This window comes from Micromys minutus, assembly GCF_963924665.1.
Source record: "Micromys minutus genome assembly, chromosome: 24".
In the NCBI taxonomy this organism is placed as follows: Eukaryota; Metazoa; Chordata; class Mammalia; order Rodentia; family Muridae; genus Micromys; species Micromys minutus.
Genome location: NC_137959.1, coordinates 12,589,381 through 12,613,637, shown reverse-complemented (window position 1 = coordinate 12,613,637; position 24,257 = coordinate 12,589,381). Strand labels below are relative to the sequence as shown.

The window sequence follows — 24,257 nt, the reverse complement described above, 5'->3', positions numbered from 1 at the left end:
TTTAGCTGAGTGGTCATGGTGGTGCTGGACCTGATGACTCAGTTGGTCTCAGGCTGGGGTTGAAGTTTGGAGACAGAAGGTTGCACACAGGTACTTCTCAAGGGTGCTGGTGACCCTTAGGCACAGCTCTATCTCCTCAGGCTGCCAGGCTGCCTTGGCATGAACCCAGGAGAAGAGATAGAGCTTAGGGTGTTCTGGAAGTTCCTCAGAGTTCTGGTAGTGCCATGACCTCAGGCCAGGAACTAGGGAGTTGTTAACATTGTAAGCATTGCCACAAAATGTCTTAAGTCAAGTGCTACTGTAGCTGAATGAGAGAAACCACAAGTGGAAGCATTTCAGTCGCATCTTAGCCAGACTGTCTTGGAGGACACGTGGGACTGTGCCGGGAATGGAATGTCCTACAGCTGATTCCTGTGCACACTTAGGCGAAAATCTGTCACTGGCTTAGGATTTATGGTTAAATTCAGTGAATAGGGGAGCAAGGAGCTTCTTAAGAAGCCAAGCATTGCTGCTTCAGAGCTGTGGTGGGTGGGCACGCCTGCTTCCATCCATTCACCCTAATTTGGTAAAACAATCTATTTATTGTCAGAACGAGTCTGGTGCTGGTGGCTCAGTTGGTTCTGCTGGTTGGGCTTGATGTTAGGAAACAGGTCACACAGGTAGTTCTCGAGGAAGAGAGGCTATGTCCTTGGGTCCTGCCCCTGACTCCCTCTTAGTTACATTTGGAAAGCAAGCCTGGGAAGTTGTTTCTGACCAGAGGCCTGTCTCCTGACTACTCTTCCCCTAAAGAGCCTGAGTTTCATGAGCCTCAGCTCTCTCACCTAAATTTAGAGACAGTTGTTCAAGCAGTCATAGGCTCATCTCAAAGTCCACAGTGTCCTGCAGCTTCACAAGCCCTGACGTGTCTGTTGTGACCTGGGTAGATCTTTGCAGGACTCTTTGAATTGTGACTTTAGCCTACCTCCTGCTGGCTGGATGCTGGGTCTCAGCCCTGGCTGAGTGGATTTAAACATGGATTTGATCATTCGTTCCTTTGCTAAGCCTTTCCTGAAGGTTGCTCATACACGTGCGTGTGTGCATGTGTGTGAGTGTGTGTATGTGTGTGTGCACATGCAAAGATGAATATTCTTTGGAATTGGCCAGTTAGTCGGGAAGAGACAGCGGAGGTGAGTACGATGCTGTCTGTGTGCCTGTGTCTTCTTTTGCACGCTGTTGCAAGCGGCTCTCCTTGCTCCCACTTTCCTTTTTTGGAAACACTTTCAGCCCGCTCCAAATACAGTGAGTCCTGGGGTTCGAGCATCTGAACTCAAAAGGGCACAACAGTAGAAGCGAGAGGCTCAGCTTGGGACACTTGCCGAAAGGCAATGCTGAAAATAGCCTTTGTTTATAATCCCAGCATCTAGGAGGGAGAGGCAAGAAGATTGCCGGTTCAAGGCCAGTCTGAGTTAAATATCTAGATCCTGTACTTAACAGGACAGACCAGCCATTGTCCTAGAAAGGACACTCCCGACCTAGCACTTCGTGGGAGACAGATGTTGGTGACTCTGCCGTGGTCCTATAGTACCTTCTGTTTGGTCATAGCATCTGGCTTGCTGTCACTTTCCAACCAGTTACTATACCTTGTCTTGCATCACCTTCAAGTGAGAGCTTTCCTTTTATAATTAACAAACTTCTATTGCAACGTGTAGCAGATATAGGAATTCCACAGGATAGTTTAGTACTGTTTTAGAAGACAGTTGCCCCTGAAACATCTTAGACTTAGAAATAAACTTTGTCAGCCGCCTCCAAATCCTAGTACAACTGTAGCCTCTCCTCTCCCAGAAGTCACCACAGGCATAACTTCTTTGGTGATACCTCCACATCTCACCCCATCATCCATGGGCATGGCTCATGAAGTATCTTCTTTAAGAAGTATGAGGAAAGGACATTTGGCAAAGGGTGACATATTAGTTATTTTTTTCACCTTTGTGACCATATGCCTTACAAAGAGCATTTAAGGAAGGGTTTACTTGGCCCCTGTTTGCAGAGATTAGTCAATTGTGACAATGAGCCCTGTTGTCAGGGACATGTGGAAACTGATCACACCGTGTGCATTGTCGGAAAATGGAGAAATGACAGTGATGGCTTCCTTTACTTTCATTCAGGCTGGGACCCTGCCCGTGGGACATGCTACTCACATGCAGTGAGGCTCTCTCTTTGGTAGTGCCCTACAGACTACTCAAATCTGGGTCTCCCGGGATTCCAAGTTCAGTCCAATTGACAGTGAAGATAAACCTTATTGATGGTTCTTACAGACACTGTTAGGATACTCTTTGGATCCAGATACTCCTGGTGGCAAGGCCACTGCACAGGTCCTTTCCTGCCACTGGTAGGGGACAGTAGATCAGCACAGGACCACCATATGCATAGTCTACTCATTTGGTGAATGATTGAAGAAGAAACCTTTTATAGACAAACTTTTAGAAATGTCCAGAGAAGAGCTACCTCAGTCCTGAGCAGGTGACCACAGTCCCAGTGGAGGGACTGTGTAGAAGGAAGGGCTGGTACTGGCTCTGAGGTAGAGACCAGCCTGCAGGGAAGAGAAGCCTTGTCTATTGCTCTGTCTTTGACTAGCTGCCATCCTTTGTGTGTTAGAGGGATTCCGTCTCTTCATGCTTAACCACCACGCCTGCTATGGTCCTTGGTAAGACACCTCTATGGTAAGCAGACCTGGGTTGACTGTTGGGCTGCTCACACTGGGCACAAACATCATCTTCCAGCTTCCTTGGTAGAACTGGGTGTCAAGGGGCCAGGAGTAGGGGTAGCCTTTTTGCCTGCTGAGTTGATGCTTTACCCATGGTGGACTCTTGAAAGCAGTTGGTCATATGTCTGGCTGGGTTTGATTTCCCAAGAGCCTTAAAGACTTCGAGAGAGGTGTTGATGTCTTGTAGTTATGGACAGGCGGGTTGCACAGGAGAGGGTTGAAGTTAACTTTAAGCTGTTGGGCAATGAACAGCACAGTGCTGAACCCTGGCATGAGCTGGTCTCCCTCCCGTGTCCCGCATATCTTTTTTTTTGTGGGTGCTTGCCAAAGCCATCACTTTGGCGGCAGCAAGCACCCGGTTTTCTCATTCATTTGCCCTTGGAGGAAGGTGCTAGGGATCCTATGACTCATGAATTCGTGTGGGGGAATTGTGCAGCAGGAGGCGGAATAAACCAAATAATGAAGTTGAGCCCAGGCTGACGTTGAAACCCAACAAGAATGTGAGTGGAAGACCCTGGCTGTGTTTATTAAGCACGGTTGAAAGTCTGATTTTTGTCTTTGGCGTGGAACAGAGAGAGGTGCTGGATTCTGTCCCATGTCACACAGTCAAACGGGGGAACCCGGCCATCATGCACCAAGCACCTATATACAAATACTTGTCTTAGTTGCTGGTCGCCAGAGTTGTTGTCCCGATGTGCCGTCTCTGGTAGGACTTAGGCTTTTAAAAGCTCTCTTGCTTTAGGACAGCACTAATTTAAGCCCATCCCCCTAGCTGTGTCTTATGCTCTTATGTCTCTTCTTATGAGCCCAGAAGCAGTTCCTATGGGTGCATCCTGTATACCCCAGCCCCCTTGCCCAGCGACCTGAGAAGGGGTGACTGGCCCGCTCATACCCTCCCCTGCCAGCTTTGTAAAGCTTTTTTTTTTCTTTCTTCTGTGCTGGTAGCAATAGACTTGGTCATGGAGTCTCTGGCCCTTTTCACTTGAAGCTTCACTGGGTCCAAGCTTAAGGAATGGACGGAGGCGGTTTTTGAGCCAGAAGATGCCAGAGTCTGGTTGCTCCTTGCCTGAGCCACTTGCAGGGGAAGTGGGTTTATTCCCATTGACAGGAAGTGTCCAGTAAGGCTTAAGCTCTCAATTGTCCGGCTGCCTGGCCTCTAAAGTGTGCATTCTGTCACAGTCGAGCACTTCCGGAAACCCGCAAGGGGGGGGCGTATTCATTTGTAAATTTAATGAACTGACAACTCTCCTTTCAGAAACAAACCTGTTGGTTTTTGAGTTTGTATAGTGCCTCCAGGGCAGCTAAGATCCGAGGTATCTCTTGATATGGTGCACCACTAAGATTTGAACACAGCCCACCTCAAGGATTTGAACAAGGACCATTTAGCCTCCCGTCTCCGTGTATGTAGGAACTAGTCAGCCACTCTGGCCATTAATACTTCTGCGTCCATGTGTTTGTACCTGCTCAGCCCGTCTCTTCCCATCTCCAGCTTGGCTCCCTCTTATTCTGCCTCAGCTAAACTATTCACTCACTTCCTTTCCTACCTCTAGGTTGGCCCTGGAGACAGGGATGGCCCCCACATGACTATGACTGATCAAGTGCCTAGAACAGCTCTCCCCCACCCACCTTGTCCCCCCAGCACCCTGGTACCACATCGGTGCCAAGGCATCAAGAACTGTAATCACTCTGCCCGTTTTCTTACCGTCAGCATCTGGGCGATGTGGCTGGAGAATTGAGAGTTGCAGAGGGAAGCTCAGCTCCGAGAATGGCTAATTATTATTATTTTTAACCAACTACTATTTATGAAGGGTACATAGAGGAAGGGGAGCACAAGAATGTGCCCTCAAAATGAGGGTTAATGAGGAGTCTCCCGAATAGCGAGCGCTTCATCAGCTGCAGAACGGCATGTAAATAAATCTAATTTCCCTCCAACTCAACTCATCACAGGCTTAATTACATGATGCCTACATGTGTGGTTTTTTCATTAGCAAAAGAGGGTCATTATTAGCCATGTCTGGCAAGAATGATGACAGAGGATGTGTGTCTCCACCCTCCAAAGGTGTCCTCCCAGAGCGAGGAGTGACTTCATGACTTTGTTCAACTGAAGAGTTTCCAATTAAGATGGCCTAGAGGAAGCCTGAAGCAGCCAGGCAAATTAAAGAAAGATCAGAGAGGGACAGAGCCGGAGGACGGAGTGTCTGCAGGAGTGCTGAACTCCTGTGAGGGAGGGGCTTCTAAGGGCAGGACTGGCTTTTCCGGATATTATCTGCCTGGCGTCTAGGGGATAAGCCCCCCTCCTGTTGTTGCCTCTTGAATTTTGACTTCACAGAGTTAAAAATATAAAGCTTTCGTGTGGGGACAGGGCTTGACCACTTCCAGCCACCTCTTTTAGATGGTATTTCACACCTCCCTTCTTCTTCTAAATGGGGAGGGAGGGGAACCCGTTGCTACAGAAGAAGACCAGAACACTGGGGGGGGGGGTGGTGGTGGCTGCAGTACAGATTGTTTTAGGAACTAGTAGATGAACACCCAGTTAGAAGTTAACAAAAAGGATCTGGACCCCTGCAGGCTACGCACCTAGGCTTGTAGGAAGTACCCAGGCCCCACCCTCTTCAACCCCCTAGGCAGGGAGGAAGGCCAGTTTGCTAGGAATTCCACGCACAATGTCTTGAAACTTTTTTTTAAAACTTCTGATCCTGCTCCCCCATATAAGAGGCTGTGTGCCCACACCCTGTGCACTTGTGTCCTGGCTGCTTATGCTGGCTGTCCTGTACGTCTGGTGGCTGCAGCAGGTCCCAGCAGTCCCCCAGCTCTGGGCATCAGCTTTGAAAGTGGGAGAAAACGAGAAACTCTGGCTCATCCAAACCTCTCTTAGGGTTCTAGCACATGTTCTACCAGGCCTTGCTTGGATGCTTTTTGATGTGGGTGCTTTTTGAGCATACGGTGAGTACCAGAAGGCACACAACTATTGGGGATCTCCTTTGGACCAGGAACTATGCTTTCCTTTCTCCCTTCTTCCCTCCTTCTCTTCTTCCCTCCCTCCATCCCTCCCTCCCTCTCTTCTTTCCTTTTCCTCTATCCTTTCTATATAGGCCATGCTGACCTCCAACTTGAGATCCTCTCTCTTCAGCTTTCTGAATTCTGGGACGGAATGCACAAGCCACTATGTCCACCTGGTCTTAGGGATTAACTGGTGACCCAAGATGGAGATTTCCTGCTTTCATGGAGCTTACAGTGCCGTGTGTGTCAGGAGACAGTCAATGATAAAATCAGTGCTGTTGGAAGTAAGGATAGCTCTTGGGAGTCGTGGTCTGTCTCTGTAAACTGTGTAGAGCTGGCTTAGCTCCTGCAGCTCTGAGCTTGCTTTAGGGCCTTGGTATGAACTGTGCCTTCTACCTGGAATACCTTCCTCCCACCTTTTCATGCCTGGCTCTTTGTGCCATTTTAGTGATGCCTCAAATGTCCCCTTCCTAGAGAGGCCCTTGTTGGCCACCAGGACTCCAGCTGGTTCCTCGCCTCCCGTCACTGTCTTGCCTCTTGCTTGGTACCAATGCTTATGACCATCCGGGGCTTCCTGACTGCTGTGCTCCTTGATGCTGTTGACTTCAGTGTCCTCTGGCTAAGACAGTGCCTGAGACTCAATGGGTCCACAAGGCGCATGCAGGGTCTCTGTTCCAACTTGTGGGACTCCTCCACTTCCTATGTCAGGAAAGAAGGTGTGGTTAAGAGAGAAGCTGTGCCACACACACGAGACCTTGTCTGAGATAAGTCCATGTCCCAGTCTTTAGGATGATGAGCCCATCAAGTTCCTTCCTTCAAAATGAGGTCTCTCTTGTGTAGCCCTGGCTGACCTAGAACTAGCTCCGTAGACCATCCTGGCCTTGGACTCATCTGCCTGCTTTGGCCTCCTGAGTGCTGGGATCAAAGGTGTGCGCCACTATGCCCAGATAATTTCCTTCCTTTATGGTACCATGACACCTGGTGATTGTCCCAGGACCTTCCAGAGCAACCTTTCCATGTGCTTCCTTCTGATAGCGTACCTCTTGTTCCTCCTTGTCCAAAGGACGAGCTCCCTGTAACCTCCTAAGCCAAAGTTCTCTGATGGTGCTCAAGTGGCCACAGGAGAACCAGTTCTGACATGCATTCTCATCTGAGGGCTGCCGAGACCCACTGAATCCGAGCACTTGGGGACGCACCAGTGCAGATCCCAGGGATTCCTCTGTGAGCTACCGTCTGTGGAAGCCAGCTGTAGCAGGCTACTTGCCTCAGTGCCTTCTTCTAAGTCATATGGCTGCTGGGTTGATGAGTCACAAGTTGGGGAGACTTGGGAGAGAGCTTATGAGGTGAAGCTGAGGTCCTGAGTTGACCTGTTCTCTGCATTTGCTTTCTCCTCATTCTGAGACTCAGACCTGATGCCTTTTTGGCAACAGGGGTCCTTTTGCTGTTCTTCCTTCTAGGGTTACGATTTAGGTATTCTTGAGTTTAAAGATGATGGTCCCATGTTGCCCTGGGAGAGATGGCTCCTCCCCCACTGCCCAGCACAGGAAGGCTTAACCAGGGCAGATGGAGCCATTTGTTTGAGACTCAGAGTCAGTCAGTATACACAGGTGGTGGTATATTTATCCTAAGACTTGGCTAACCTAGAGGGTTCTGAGTAGAATTTAATCTTTGAGAAAGGAGAACACTTTTCTGCTGTGGTCATGGTGAACCTGGGACCCAGTTTTGTGTAGAATTACATGTTTCCAAACCTGTGGCTCTGTGGTGTTAAAGTGCTCACCAGTAAGACTCAGGCATGTTCAATGATTTCAAAGGTATGGAGACTCCTAAATAATCTTACTGTATGAGGTCACCGGTGACCCACCTGAAGTCCTGAGTGGACATATGTGCAGATTCAGCCATTCTAAGCTCAGTCTCATGGGGTTTCCCAGCTTTCTGATTCAGGATCTGCCAGCATCCCCATGTTGCAGATGTAGCTCTCCCCACACTGCTTGTACACACGGGCCCCTCCCCTCTCCGTGCCTGAACTTGATCTCACCTCCATCTCCTCTGCTTCTTGGACTTTGGTTCCTTCTCATCCCTTCAGTGAGGCTAGCGTCTCCAGCTGCTAAAGCTGCCTCTCCAGAGTGGTTGGCTTTTGCTTTTCTGTCATCCTTCATCCCTACTAAAGGGTGAACCTGGAAAACCATCCATCCTTTTCCTGAACCCTGGAGTCAGGAACTCTGTATCCTCATGTTTCTCCATCCCCTGATGGATGAAATCATGATACTGGTCCAGGATTCCTTTTGCTCCTGACCATCAGTTTCTCTGTAAGTAAGTCAGCACTGGGCAGCAGCTGGCAGTGAGGAAGGGAGGTCCCTATAAGGGGAGACCAAGTTCCAAATCTCACCTCTTCTCCCATCTGAGTTTCTGGGACAGAGGAATGTTGGGGCTGCTCAAGACACTCCTAGCTTGAGCCCTGGAGTGCATGGGGTTTCATGACTAGGTGGGAGTCATGAAACCTAAGAAGCACCCTTGCTTTGTATCTCTTGATGTTAGAGCCAGAATCCCTGAAGTGGACATTGTTCTTTTTTTTTTTTTTTTTTTTTTTAACTGGAACTTTACAAGTGACTCGATGGAATAGGAGCAATGTGGTGTGTGCTCTCAGGTGTGTGCACAATCACATGTGAGTAACAGAGAATGGATTTCTGGGCTACCAGGCAGTTTTCAGCTGAAGGAGTCTGTCCCTTCAAAGTCGTGTACTTTCCACCACACGGGCCTTTGTTTGTTTGTGTGCATAGAATGAAGTGATATGTTCCGAAAGATGGGCAGAGATGCTGATGCAGGTGGGCCTCTGAACCAAGGGTGTACCAGAGAGTCTCTTGGGTGGACCCATTTGCAAAACTAGGAAACCTCCTCTGGAAGACAAATCTCAGTCTTTCCCCGTTCGTTACTTAGTGGTTAGCTAAGTGTCACTGACCTGTCTTCAAATTTTGGACAGGACGGACTAGGCTTTGTGCCACAGAGCGGTTCCAGACCTCAGCCTTCGGGTGGTGAGATTTTAGTGACTTGTGTGCTATGTTCTGTGTTAGTTGTAATGTTTGATATCTATCATAGTTATCTTTGTGTAATTATCAGGAATCTGTTTTCCTCTCTCCCCTTTTCTCCCTCCTCCTCCTCCTCTTCCTGGTGTGTGTGTGGGAAACATACAGAAACAGGTCTGTGGAGAAAGCTAGACATGACCACCGGCTGTAACACGCAGGTGTGCACAGTTGTTGGAAATGTGGGCGGACTCTTTGGTGCAGGGTTTTCTGGACTGTGTCCTCAAGGCCAGGTGGGTGCCCCTGTCTCCATTGTAGCTGAGAGGTCTTGTGAGACCTCACTCCTGGAACCTACTTTTTAATGGGTCTTGGTGCTGCTGGGTGCCCCTGGGGACTTGGCTGGAGTGACCTGCTGCTGACTCCTCTCTTTCATGCCATAAGAACAGCTGGTGGCACCTGGATTCTATGGTAACTGAGCTCTCTATATGGGAAGCTGCAGGAACGTGGTTTTTGTTCTAGCCCGCACTTGTACATTCGCTCTTTTCTGCCTAGGATGGCGACCCTGGAGATGCTCAGACCCTCGTATCCTGGGAAATACTTCAGCACAGAAGAAGCACCTGTTTCTTGGGGGTTTGAACATTATCATCCTCTGGTGTTGGTCTCAGTTCCCACACTGCTGTGGTACATGTTTGGTAGGGTGTGCGGCTGCAGTGGACTCCTGTCAGGAAGCCTCCTTCTCTTCCTCTCCCTGCTTTGTTGGAAAGATTTGCAGAAAACTGTTCTGAACTCTGACCCTGGCTACATCTTGCCTGTAGCAAGTGATCATGTGACGTCACCCGGTGTGATTTCTTAGCAACGGCTGCTTTTGGCTGGCCAGGCATGGATGCGCTCCTGTGGAGTGGGTTGGAGTAATTTTCTCCATTCGATGTGTGATCGTGGAAGGAGGCCAGGATGCATTTTAGGCAGTGCCTGGCTCCGTCTTGAATTAGACTGTTTCCATTCTCATCTTCCCAAAGGTGCGTTCCGTGCACAGTCAGGACTCACAAGCGCAGCCTGCCCACAGGAGGGGCAGAAAATTGGTGAGAAGTCAGGGCTGGAGCATTCTTTCCCCAGTACAGAAGGACAGAAATCTACATTTATTTAGAAATGACTTGCTTGGGCCAGCAAAATGGCTCAGGGGGTAAAGGCACTTGCCAAAGCTTGATGACCTGAGTTCAATTCCCAGACTCTGCATGGTGGGAGAAGAGAGCTGACTCCTGCAGGTTGTTCTCTGACCTCCACATGCATTAACGTGGCCAGTGTGCGAGTGAGCACACACACACACACACACACACACACACAATTTTAAATATCAAGTAAAAACAACTAATGATGCTGTCCACCTGCTCTGAATACTCACTGTACAAATGGCTTCACTTCATCCCATTCCATGTTCACTCGGTTACTCAGAGCTGGCATTTGTGCATGCTGACTGCGCCATTGTGTTTGAGGCTTTGGGAATACTAAAGAGACGGGGCAGGGTCCTGTTCTGGTAGAAAGAGAGATTTTGGTACCCTTTCATGTTTCATATTGAAAGCCCTCTCATTTTTCCGCTTCTTCTTTGCCCATTTGCACTACTCTGGATGGAGGGAGGAAGTTGAACACAGAATCTTCCTTAGGTGTGAGCACCACCTCTGGCTGCATTGTGAGCATGCTGGGTAGACCGAACATGCGTGATCTTGGGCTGTAGCTGTACACTGAGTTGCCTGTGTGTCCCCCCACCCCCACCCACATAGTGTTTTCCACCTAAAACCCTGTGCTTCCATTGTGGTTGTCAAATTTACACTCCTTTCCATCTCTCCTCCTCATCCTCATCCTCCTTCTCCTTTTCCTCTTCCTCCTCTTTCTTCTTCGAATTTAGCACTTCAAACTTCAGTAGCTCAGCAGGTAGTATTTATTTAAGTGAACTATTTCACATGTAAGAAAGGGAATAAGGGCCATCTAGGAAGTTACCTTCATACACCTCCTCATTCACCCACAGAGCTCTGAACGGTTTTCCTTCCTCTGGAAGGATTGACGCCCATTACTTCTGTACCTGCCTTTCTTCTTGAGCAATATCAGAATGTGAACAGAGTTTTGCAAGTCTCTGTTGGTGTATTGTATGTAAGAGGGCTTCATCTTTTGCCACCCATTGTTTTCTCTCAGCTTATGCTTGCAGGCCCTATGGTGATCCCTACAGCCCTGTTTCATTCATTTTAATTGCTATGCAGCTTCTACTTGTAAATATACCAGGGAGGGACAACTTCAGGGTGGATGAGCCTCTGCTGAGCCGCCTCAGCAAGTACCTGTCACTTTGGAAGCAATGGTAGCTGAGCAGATTCAGAAGCCCACACTTGTATCTTTCTATGATTTGCAAAGGCAGCGACCTTCAGCAGGTCCTTTTTAGAGATGGGGAAACTGAGGCTTGGCCACTCTAAGCAGATTCCCTGAGATACATGAGGACCCTCAACCTTCTGTTTTTTAATCTGCTTCCTCCCAGTATGGAGGTTTGGTGGCTTCTTTTAGCATCTAGAACAGGTCTTGGCATTTTGCAAATGGGAGAACAAGCCCGGGACAGAAACATGTATGATGGAAATTTGTTCCCTTAATATTGCGAAAGAGCCTTGAGGTGGGGGAATAAAGTTGGGGAAATGGAGGCTTAGCGAGGAAAAACATTTGTGGCTCGCGGACACGCCAAGAGTTAGGAATAATGCTCACCTAGAAGCCAGGCATCTCCTGTGCCAACTTCTCTTCTTAGTGAGTTTCTTTACCCCTACTGCATGGCCGCCCATACTTTCTGTAGACTGATACTGGGCTCTGGTCTGTCTCCTCAGCTGCACCCCGTAGGTCCCTGCAGAGTGACCTCTCCTGCCTTTGATGCAAATTCCTGCACTTTCCAGATAATATTCTGGGCTCTTCTTAACACGAGGGGGGTCAGCCCAGAGGCAGCTCGGCAATTTATAATTCTTGAAAATTCTGTTTGGTGACATGAGTTAGCATTTAATAGACACCCTGCCACCTCCTCTTTCCCTATTGTGACAAGCTCCTGGCAGAATCCTTTTGAGACTCAAGGTAATTGCACCACGCTGCGAAAGGGAAGACCGTGTTGCGCTCGAGTGCGTCTCAAAAACGTCTCCACAATAGACAGTCAGGTACGAGTTTGCTGGGCTTCAAGGTAATGATTTAAACTTAATTTGACCCTTGATGAGGGAACCCATGTTTCCGGTCAGAGGCAGTCTTTGGTTTGGACTTGCCTGCCATGCCTTCGACAGCAACAAAAATAATTCCTTGGTAACAAGTGCCTTTCTGAGGATGTCTGCTGCTGACAGCTAATATGGAATTATTGCCCCTGAATGCATTTCTGTAATTACTTCCCAGAGATCTGTCTTTGTGTTAGAAGACATTTCGCACTTTAGTAACATAAGTGTTTTGGGAGGGTACGAACAATAATTATGCACAGTCTTTCCATGAAAATAAACCTAAAAAAAATAATAAGAGCTAATGCTAAAATTGGTTAGAGTCAGGGAGGAATTTAGTCTGAATTTGATTCCTGTGTATTTATTCCAAGTATAATAATCTTTCCTGTATGGAAACTTTTTCTTTCCTTTAAACAAAAGCAATAATGACACAAAGAGCCTCTTTTCTAATTTTTTGAGCCACACTGAAACTGAAAGCTGATTAAAAGTGACAAGTTGCTCAAGACTGCATAAAGGAGCGTCATTACGGAGCCCTGATAGGAGACATTTGCGGTAATGGAAAAATGAAATGATTCACAGTGTGATCAATAAAAAATTAGCAGCATTTAATAAAAGGGTTCTGCCTCATGTTGACTAAAGAGCATCAAGAGCAGTTTGAAATATGAGTTAAGTGATGGTTTGGGGATGAGCCTGGGGGTGAGTGGGGTGCCATGTGTGTGTGTGTGTGTGTGTGTGTGTGTGTGTGTGTGTGTGTGTATACACGATCGCGTGCATTTGCATTTGTGTGTGTGTGCGCATGCATAAAGATCACTTCCATATTGACCCTTGGGTGGAGATAGCCAAACCCCAGGGTGAGTCTAGAAGCTTCCTTTGTGTTGCCCACTTGACCTCTGACCTATGGTTAATCTGAAGTCTCTGCTCTTCTTGTGTGGAAATGGAGATTCGTGGATTGGAGGCCAGCGTGCAGAACTCCTCCATCTGTCTATCCCAGCAGGAAAATTATGAGAATCTGGAGACCCCTCAGTTCTCTTGCTGGTGAAGGTGCTTGGTGGGCAGCAGGCTGCTGGTTTTGCTCCATGGGTTGCTGTAGGAATCTAGGTTTCAGACTCTGAACATCTTACAGCCTACTTGTGAGACCCCAGACTTTCTCTTGGGGGCTAGAGTAAAACAAGCAGAAACCAGACAGACCTTAGCAAGCAGATGGGGTTAAGCTATAGTTTCTGAAAGAAACCTGCTGCTGGTCAGGGTCCCCAGAGGTAAGCTGGAGTTGTCCTGTTCAGTGGGTAACCGGTGTGGATTAGATGAGACCCGGTATTCAGAAATGTGCTGCCGAGAAAAGCACCCAGCAGACTGTCTGCTTTTCTCCAGGAGCCCTGTGGATTCTGGGATGTGACACCCACCAGACTGCCGCTGTGTGATCAGTCACTGGTTAATCTGTATTGTTCTTATACAATCTTTGCTTTGTGGCTGGAGGAGAGGGGACTCTTGGCTTACTCAGAGCTGCACAGAAGCTGGGTTGAAGGCCCTGGGTTGGAGGGTCCGTGGTAGGGGATGTTTCCGGTATTGGGTATAAAGGCCTTGGAGCCTAGGCTATGGGTCTCCAGTATCAGAGATCACTTGCATCCTGGTAGAGGCTGAATAAGGGGCCTCTTCTTGGCTCTGTTCCCACCATCTTATTCTCCCCAAGGCTCTGTCTTTATACAGGTCCATGCCTGGACCTATTTATTTGTTTGTTTGTTTTTAGCTGTTCTATGGGTAAAACTCAAGGACATGCTAGGCAAGTACACTGCCACTGAGCTGTACCAACAGCAAGATCATTGTGTGTCACAGTGGGATAAGTCTTTCCTGGCATGATTCTTGTTCACTTCAGCCCGCCTCCTTCCCTCCCTCCTTCCCTCCTTCCCTCCTTCCCTCCCTCCCTCCCTCCCTCCCTCCCTCCCTCCCTCCCTTCCTTTTTTTCTTTTTCAAGACAGGGTGTTATTATGTACCTTTGGCTAGTCTTGAATCTATATGTAGACCAGGGTGGCCTTGAACTCATAGCAATCCTCCTACCTTTCTGCCTCCTGATGCTGGGATTAAAGACATGTGCCACCACCTGGCTCAAGTCTTTTTTTGGAGCAGCTACTGTGTACCAGACCTTATGCTGGATGCTAAAGGGCAAGGGAAGCTGGTCCAACAAATTGCAGTGATCAATAGCAGAAGGAGGTGTATTTAACAAGTGCCCACGGTACCTTTGAGGGTGGGCAGGAAGCAAGGCGTAGGACTTACTTAGGGTAGCCCTGGCTGGTGAGGCAGAGTTGGCCTGGTGGGCCCCTGAGCTTCTGGAGGAGATCTTGCAGAAGAATGCAGAAGCAGGAATTTCTTCCTGGGTGGGAAGCTGCTTCCCACAGTACATGCCTTAACTTACAGATAGTCCCACTGAGGACTAGAGAGGTGCACGGAACTTGGAAGCCACAGCGGCTTTGGTTTTCCTTGCTTTGGGCTCTCTCTCTGTGAACTCTCATTCCCAGCCAAGCTTCTGCAGCGGGCATGGGTTCTGGTTAGAGAAGGGCAGACTCCTTCACTCCCCGTTCCCTCATACTTCTGCAGCCACCACAAGGGGGGTGATTTTTGCCTCAGCATCTTGGCCTTGAATTCTGTACCAGGATCTGGAACAATTAGGGGAGCCAAGCCTGGCCCTAGCCACAAATCAGCTGGATTGATCTAGCACCCATGGGGTCCTGAACACCCTCTTCCCCTGCCCACCTCTGGCCTGCTTGGAGATGTCATCTGGCAGCTCTGGGAGAACAGAGTGGTCACCATATTAGGAGGTCACTAGCAAGTCACAGTGTGCAGTTTTCATAGTTGCGGGGTGGCTTTGTCCTCCAGTTCTTTACCACTGCACGTGGTGAGATTGGTTCTTTTAAGGTTGTGTAGCTCGGAGGACTGTCACTGTTAACTGCTTAATGGAAACCATTTTTATTTTCCCTTTCTGCAAGAGCATTTGATTGGCTGTCCCCCCTTATGTCCACTCTCCTCCTCCCCTCCTTCCCACCTGCCCTGTTGCTTCCCCTCCTACCATACCTATCTCAGGTGAGCTTGTGCAGGTCTGCTGTGGGCCGAGGGAGCTGCGTATCCCTGTGTGTTTGAGGATGGACTCCACGTTTGAACAGCTGGGTTGGGGGGAGAATGTCTCCCCTACTTTATAGACAGTCAGCAAGGTGCTTGTGACTGAATGTCGACTTTTTCATAGTACAGAGCTGTGCTCGGTTCTGTGGGGTGCTTGCAGTGCTTCAGATGGTGGCTAGGACCTGGTAGGTATTTGGGGAATGTTGGTGGATGGCAGATTTGAGTGCACATTTGTACCTGGGAGGAAGCTTGCTGCTGACCAGGGCCTGGTTGCCAGAAACAGGAGTGATGGCAGCAAGAGCTCATGGCCTGACCACCCTTGTGTTCGGAATGAGGATAAGGCTCAGCAGTGTGAGTAATCATGATTATAGCGTCCAAAGAAAGGACATTGTCATGTTCCTCACCTAAGGAGTGCTGAGCAGGTGGCCCTGGATGTGAGAGTCCCTGGTGGGTCCTGTGGACCATGGCAGAGACTCCTAGTTGAGCTTTTGGACTAATCCACTCTTCCAAAATCTCTCTCCCCCTCCCTCCCTCCCTCCCTCCCTCTTCCTCCCTCCCTTCCTCCCTCCACACAGTCCCCAGAATCTCTCTGTGTAGCCCTCAGAGTCCTGTAGACCAGGCTGGTCTTGAACTCAGATCTGCCTGCCTCTGCCTCCTGAATACTGGGATTAAAGGTGTGCATCACCAAGTCCAGCTTATATTGTTTCTTAAAACTTAAAGTTAACACATAGAAATCCAGAGGTTTGGGACCAGCAAGATTGTTTAGTGGGTAAGAGCATATATACCAGGCCTGATAACCTGAGTTCGATCTCTGGAGCCCAGGTGGCAAGAGAGAAGACTCTTCTAAGTTGTCATGACTTCCCTCGTGTGTGTTGTGACATGCATCGTATGTAGTACGTGAATACATGCAAAATAAATTAATTTTTAAATTTCCAGAGATTTTATATAAAAATGAAGGCTTCTTTTAAGGATCTAAACAAACAAACAAACAAACAAACAAACAAATAAATAAATAAATGCTAGCAAGGCTGTGAACAGGGTGACAACTCTCCACAGGGTATCACTTTCCACAGGGTGACAACTATCTCTGGTAGCCAGGGAGGGCCACTCTCTTGTATCTCACTGACCTCCCAGGAATGTCCTGTGTGTACAGTTTGTGTGACACTAGAGATTAGCTTCACTTGGTGTCTGAGTGGCAATTGGCTTTTACCCCAGTCTGAGCTACTTGGCTTTCTGTATAATCAGTCTAATGGTAACATTTCTTTTTAATGGGCTATGAATCACAAGATAGTGCTGGTTAGTTTAGTTTAGCTTTGTTCCTGTCAATTTGACACAATTGGGATTATCTGGGAAGAGAAACTTCAGTTGATAAGGTGCCTTCATCAGACTGGCCTGTAGACATATCTGCGTGCTATTTCTTCATTAATGATTTGGTGTGAAAGGGCCCAGCACACTGTGGGTGGTGCCATCCTTGGGCAGATGGCTCTGGGCTGTATAAGAAAGCAGGTTAAGCAGGACAGTAAGTAACACTTCACGGCTTCTGTATCAGCTCCTGCCTTGACTGAATTCCTGCCCTGACTCTCCTCACTGATGAATTGTGACATTGGATTGTAAGCCAAATAAACCCTTTCTTCCCCAAGTTGCCTTTGGTCGAGGTGTTTAATTGCAGGGATAGGCAAGCTAGCTGGGACGCAAGATGAAAGGTGTGGAGGGAGGAGGAAACCTTGGCTAAAACAGGGTTAGCCATTTTTTGGTTGCAGGCTCCAGAATATCTCATGAATGAAGACATGTTCTCTGGAAGGTTCTGGTCATTTCCAGGGTCAGCTGGGGTGTTGGGTTAAACCAGTTCCTCATGGACATCTGAGACAGTATATCTAACAAGGTTCATGCAAGGTGGTGCAGCCTGACCCTGATATGACTTCCATCCATGAACCCGCAGCGGGCCATAGTTACTTCCTTCTTTAAGAGGCCGAACATGAGCAATAAGTTGTGTATTGAAATATTTGCCAAGAGTTCTGCTGTCAAGAGCACCTTAAACTGACTATTAAACCCTAGTTTTCACTGCAGATTTTACAAACATACAGATAAATAATCACTACTTCAGAACTGGGGGTCCACAATGGATGCACAAACATGCTAATTGGGGTGGAGGTATAGATTTGTTACTTAGGAAAATGTTGCCCCCAATAAACATGAAAATGGGGGTTACCTTCTAGCCTGCTTCCCCCTCAGCCACAGTGGGGGCAAGGACAAGAGGGGTGGGTCAGTGAAGTGTGTGAGGTAGATTGTCAGTGCTGGTCCCTGGCAGACTCAAGTCGCACAGCAAACTTGTTTAGGGAGAAGGACATTTGGAACTGGCTCAGTCACTCAAAGCTCTTCTCTGGGCAAGTGAGGTTTATTGGGTGATGGGGGTGGTGTTCTACGTGAACATTTTTATGCCTTTCACGGGGGCATGTGCCTTGATCTTCCCATTCTTCATCCTTACAAACACACAAAGCCTCACTTGCTTTATGATAGCTTTAACCCTTGCCTGGGTCATGTTGTTGTGTGTGTTGGGTTTGACTCACAGCAGCAATAAGCCAGAACCCATGAGCCATTTTCTTACATCCTATGGACTAGGTGCCAGGTTTCATATTTATTACCTCATTACAACAGTTGCAGATTTAAATGAGCTTCAGGGACAGGAAATGACTTGTCCAAAGTTCCCACTTGCTAAATGGTGGGATGTAGATTTAAACTGAGGCTAGATGGTTTCACAGCCTGTGGCTCTTGTCCTTTCTTTTCTTTCCATTGCTCCTGAACTGTAAAGACAACCATCTGCTCCTTTTGTGTATTGTTATTTAAGTGACTGTCGACGTCCAGTAACTGTCTATGAGTCTTGGGTTGTGCCTGGTGTCTTGATGTTTCCCAGCCAGTGCGCTCTCAGCCCTTGGATGTACCTGCAACTCAGCACTAGATGGTTCTGCTTTCCTCAGAGGTAGAGTGCGCTGGTTCACATCTAGGTCTGATTGTGAGAAAAGATGAGAAGAGGTCTTCTAGGCACTTGACTGCCTGGCTGACTGTTGACTTGATCCCTCTCCTTAATGCCAGGCCCCCTCTTTCTCTGATCCCTTTTTCTGCCTTGGCCCGCTCTTCCTCCTCCCCCCCTAAGAACTCCACTAGGCTCATGCACTTATTAGTAGGCGTGGCTTAACTGGTCTCACATCCTACCATGGCTGTCAGTGAGTGTTGCTCTCTGCTTGCTGTGGCAGAAACATATGCTGTGGGTCCCACTCGGGGCCTTGTGGGCGCAGCAGGAACCAGAGGCTCAGGCCGGGGACACTTCTGAGGTCATATGTAGCAGGGGGCATCTGGAGCTGTCTGTCTAACCCATATTTCTGCTCCATTTTCCCTTCTGCTATTCACCGCTCACTCATTTGCCCACACATTTATTCAGTGTGTTTGTGTGTGTGTGCGTGCGTGTGTGTTTGTGTCAGTGTCAGGCTTTCTGTGGGCTTTGAGACCACCAAGATAAACAGGGCTAGCAAGTACACTTAACTTGTAGCAAATGTGTATATTATGCCTGGCACAAACCGAGCACTCAGGAGGCATTTGTGGGGGAAGGGAGAGTGAACGAAGGAGTGTGATTGCTGCCACTTACACATTCTCTCTGGCTCTGCCACTGAGTTATTGCAGTCTCCAGCCTCTATTACATGGTGCTCGTGCCAGAAGTCCCAAAGACAGACCTTCTCCGTGGTTCTTGAAGGTTCTCAGGATATTCAGGGCTCTGTACCTGAAAGCTGATTCTGCGCTTCTTCCTGGGAGGAGAAGAGGCCCCCATCCGGGCACAGTGCATTGGCTAGGACCAGAATAGAGGGGCTTTAGCCAATGGTGATTTCTGCTGAGTTTGTCTCAGCCACCCTTAGGTGCTGAGGAGCTCCAGCAGCCCCAGGTCAGGAGTCCAGGAAGTCTCCCAGACTGACAGTGCCAGACTTTCCCCTGCTCTCTCTCAGCATTGGGCAAGCACAGTTGTTTTCCATCCAGCTTTTTTCACATCCTATGCAGTGGTTAGTTGGAGATATGGAATCAGAGCTGTCTTTTCTGGGGTCCTCCTAATGTAGTTTGCCTCTCTGTCTGAAACTTGGAGTTGCCATGGTATCTAGGCATCAAGTTACCATGTCAAGGAAGCTTTGGGCAGAGGACCCACTATTCTCCCTGCTGGGGAGGCTGACACACCTTCCCCTACCTTTGACAAACTGCTGCTCCCTCCCTGACACTTCTTGGGGTGTGTGGTGCTTTCATCAGAGACTGTGGAACTCCCTCACGCTGTCACCCTGTGGAGGATTGTGGCTTGGTGTGGTGAGGGAACCTTCCTTCTGAGAAGCAGGGTGTGTCATGGCCTCTGTTACTAGAAACCTCCAGCCCACATCTTTGGGTTTGGGGGTTGTGTTTCATAGGGTGGGATGGCATGGTGGAGTGTGTGCAAGAAGGTGGTGCCCAGTGTGACAGGGAAGGCTCTCTGTACAGAAAGGCTGGGTGCTTTGAGATCAGCAATATTTAAGTTTTTCAACTTAAAAGATAGTATCTTTGTGTGCCATTTGACACCATCCGCTAAACAGTGCTGTGACATCTACTTTCCTTTTGTCCTCACCCTTGTAGGTAGAGACTTGGTTCTTTGAAACTAATTCTTTTTCCCACATGCTCATCACTTACTGAGTGCCCATTGTGTGTGGTGTTTGCATCCAAGGCTGGGGGATGGTAGTGAGCAGAAGTAGCCACAGCTATGCCCCATGGCTGATGGGCAAGCTATGCCCAGTTCTTACAGCCTGCCAAGACACCCATGCTCAGTGCTTTAGAGTGACTGACAGTCGTCATTTCTTCTTATTCTGTAGGCTTTGGTGGTAGGTTCTCTTGGTGTTTCTTAAGTGATAGTGATGTGGTGGCCAAACATACAGCTGTCAGAATGATCAGGATTGGAAGTCTGAACTGGTGTGTCCCCATGGCTGGTGGTTGGTACTAGAGGTTGGGAGTTAAGTGGTAACTGTGCTAACCTTAGCTTCTCACAGTCTGGCAGCTTCGTTCCCAGTGGGATTATCCCAGGAGACCTACTGGGAAGCCCCAAGCTCCTCCTCTTAGCCTTAGTCTGTACATCAGTTCCATTGCATTCTCTTGGTTAGGGGCCAGCCTGGGGGGGAGCGCTGGTGGAGGGGGAGTAGGTTCTTCTTGATGGGTGCAGGGTCAAAGGCTTCTTGCAGAGGAACAGGTGGAATGAGAACTATTTTGGTGTCTTTAGAAAATGCAGACTTCCATAGTGAACGAGAGAGAAAAAGCAAATTGGTTCACACGAGCTGTTTTTGTACCAAGCGCTCTCACAGCAAGGGCAGGGTGGGCAGGGGTCTTGGGTCTGTGCAGGGAGTTTATGTTAGGTGGGTGAGGGGAAAGGACATCTCTCTGCTGCTAGGGAGCCGGAGGTATTAGTTCCTGGGCAGAAGCAGCTGGGCCTATGTGGCCATTCCGGCCCTCCAGATGGCTTTGATGGTCTGTACACATTCCTCCACACTTGGCTGGTTGTTTCTTGTCCCTGTTGTTAGTGGACAGCATGGTGGCCCTGCCTCTTCCCTTCTGCCTTTGACTGAGCTGTAGAACCCTATTTTCATCACCTAGAGTGGGGACACGGTAGCGACTGCTTGTAGCATTGCTCAGCTGGGGATGTACTTGGATGCTTGGATGGTACTGGGCATCCCACAAAGCTCCAGTTAATGCCAGCTTCCCGGGCAAAACCGGAGAAAGCGTCAAACTGAGTTGTCTGTGGTGGAGCGTGAGGCCTGGGAAGTAGAGGCAGGTGTCAGTTTGGACTTTGAAGACGGTGTTCTCTGGCTCATTTGATTTCCCATCCCAAGCACGTGACCACAAGAGAGTAGCTTCATGCAAAGTTCTTGTAGCTTGGCTTTCCCCTGTTCAAGGCTTCACCTGATGTTGATGGTATCTGGGAGAACCAAAGTGGGCTGGGAGGTGGCTAACAGCTTTTCAGGAAGGCCCTCATAGACCCAGAGGCCTTGACAGAGGAGAAACCAGCAGGCTGCCTTTGCCCAGCTTGCTGAGTGCTTTGTCTGATCTCGGGATAGCTCGAGGGGCCCATAGGTCAACTCTGGTTGAAGTCAGGAGGCCACTGTGCCAGACTCAGGGATGACACTTGGTAGGGACTTGGACCAAGCCTGGACCTCTACCTCTTGTGGTTGTTTCAGCCATGTTCAGTCTCAGAGTGAGACCAGGAGGCTGGTCAGGACAGGAATGGAAAAGGCAGGATAATCCCTGACTAGATGAACGGGGTTTGAGGAATAGGGCAGGCCAGTCATCTGATCCTAAGGGTTTGTTGTGCAGCTTACCCTGGTGCATTCAGGATAGAGAGAAGCTAGAAATTGCTCGGGGGGTGGGGTGGGGGGGAGGGATGCTGGCTCCAGAGCCTTGGACCTCTGAGAGGTGATGTTTCAACAGATGAACAGTGTAGGTTGCATTTCTTGTATAGCTTGGGGGTGATTCTGGGGAGCCTCTGTTTTCTTCTCTTACAAAAAGAAAAGATGGGCTGAACAGATGGCTCAGCAGTACGAGTATTGGCTGCTGTTCCAGAAGTTCTGAGCTCAATTCACAGCAACCACATGGTGGCTCACAACTATCTATAATGTGATCTGATGCCCTCTTCTGGCATGCAGGTGTACATGCAGATAGAACACTCAAATGCATAAAATTAATAAATCTTTAAATAAACAAACAAACAAACAAAATCAATTTTTGTTCTTTCCCCCTTCTGGTAAAATTCTTGTGCTGCTGAATAGGAAAGCAGGGTTCTTTCTATTCTTCCTCCTCTTTCTCTTTTCTTCCTTCCTTCCCTCTCTCCTTTCTTTCCTTCTTTTACTGTTGTTGAGTTTTGAGACAGTCTGTGTAGCTCTGGCTGTCCTGGAACTTGCTTTGTAGACCAGGCTGCCCTCAAACTCAGAGATCTGCCTGCCTCTGCCTCCTGGGTGCTGCCCAGCAAGAGTCCTTTCCTGGCAGGAAACTGCACAGAGTCTGACTGCCAAGGGTCAGGGGGTTCTTTTTTTGTTTCAGAGTCCTTGGGTGCTGAGTCTTAAGGGAAAATCTCTTTCTCAGAACTTGGACTGTTTGGCAGTACTTTCCTTGAAGGTCAGGCTAGAGGAGCTGTTCACCCTGGGAGGCTGGATCTGTGAGGTCTGGGCCTTCATCTAGCCCGAGCTGGCTTCTGCCCCTGCCCCTTTGCTTCCTTCTTTCTCTTGCTCCTTTCTGCACAGCCGCCCTCCCTTCCCATTAGCAGCCAGACATAGAGGAAGTGACAGTTTCTTAAGACAGCTTTATGCTCTTGGACGCCTTTATGGGTTTTTGCCTTGTAAAATCTGAGGGTTGACATTCTGATTTATGTACTCCCGAGTCAACAGGATGTACCAGATTTAAAGAGATCAAACACAGTGCAGTGTCTGTGGTTCCAATTGTGGATTCGCTGAGCTATTACAGCTAAAATTGCCAAGTAAATATGGCAAAAAAAAAAATAACAAGGGGGTAATTTAAATATGTCTATTAAACTGTGTGTTAAGTAAAGTAGCAAAGGCTTGGTGCGGAGTGTAACTTAGTATCTAGAGAGTTGGTAGAGCAGATAATGCTGGAATTATGACTCTTTTAAATCCTCTACAGAAGGTTTTCTTTGTTTTTGTTTTTAAATTAAGGAAAGAGACAGTAAACTAGAGTTTCAGAGAGCAGTGCTTGCCTGTGTAAGCACTCTGTGTGATGATGATGATTTCAGAAGCCTTGAATGATAGGTTTTATTTCTTCATTTTCTGTTTCTCACAATGTCGTTGCTGCTGTGGATCAGATTCCCTGAGATAAATATGCTTTTAATGGGATTTCTATATTGCCGGGAGTTGGCTTGTTCTGGTAATAAAAGAACCTAAAAATTGTACATCCCTTAATTGGTAAGAAGAGAGATGTTTTGATGGGCCACAAATGGAAGCATTGATTTTTACTGCCTCTGCCGTGCGCCCTACACTCTTCCCTGCCATGGAAGGCGGCAGCTGGCTCTCCAATGAGCTGATTTGTGTTCCCAGGTTCTTGATGCTGGGGGGTTGGAAATGTGTGTTCTTTGCAGACAGGAGAAATAGAGCCCTTATAACATCATCTCTTTCTAAATTGAAATATTTATGGGCCTGTGCTTTGCACCTCAAGTTGAATGGGCTCTTAGCTTCGAGTCTCTCTGATGCCTTGGTCACCGACCCTGGGGAATGTAAAAGTCTACTAAGCCTTTTTTGGTTACAGTTATGTGCAGGCATATATGCACATACACATGTATGCAGTCTTTGTGTGCATTTATTTGCATAAATACGTTTATGCACGGCAGTGGCCTTTTTCATTGACTTAGATCAATGCTGCCAGTTTCTGACCCATGTTTTAGGACAAGTGTGTGTAGAAAGGGAGATCAGGCACTTTGGTTTCCCTATCCAAGGATCTCTGTATTTTAATGGGCACATTTAATTAAGCCACCAACACTTATGAGGGTTACTAACATGTGGAGTATGTTAATCGTGTTATTTTTTTTTTTCTTTCTGTGTGTTGCTTTACAAGTTCTGTTAATTGCTAAGATTAAGGCTATTCCCTGTTCCCACAATTGTGGTAGCAGAGGTAAGGGATTGGAGGTGCTGAGATGTTACCCCTCTTGTGGATATGGGAAGGCCCTCCTTTGAAATGGGACTCACAGAGCTGTCCCTCTCTGCAAGACAAGACGCCTCAGCACATGACAGAGCTCCTTTATCATGCTCTGGGGTGTGGGGTGTGAGGCTGTGAAATGGGGCTGTGCACTCAGAATCGTGGATTTGCTGAGCATGTGAATGTAGGGTTTCTCCGCCACAGGCTTACTGCATAGGATGATGTCCAGAGCAGTTGTTAATCTTACAGAAACCACTACCAACATCCCACATGGTGTTTACTGTCTAGGTGGTTCCCTGGTCACCAGGAAGGGCTGGATGTATTCAGGCTTTTTGTTTGTCTTTGCTTTGTTTGGCTGAATCAGGGCTTCCCTGTGCCCAGACTGGCCGTTGATTCATTAGGTCGCTCCGTTTGGCCTTGAACCGGGAATTTTCCTACCTCGGTCTCTCTAGTGCTGAGATTGCTGGCATTGCCACCATGGCTAGCTCC

The 24,257-nt window shown here is 48.2% G+C and overlaps 1 protein-coding gene across 2 annotated transcripts in view; it reads left to right on the top strand.

Moving 5' to 3' along the window:
* ZNF423 (zinc finger protein 423) overlaps positions 1-24,257 on the top strand; it is a 286,423-nt gene that overhangs the window by 71,312 nt on the left and 190,854 nt on the right. The window lies entirely within an intron of this gene.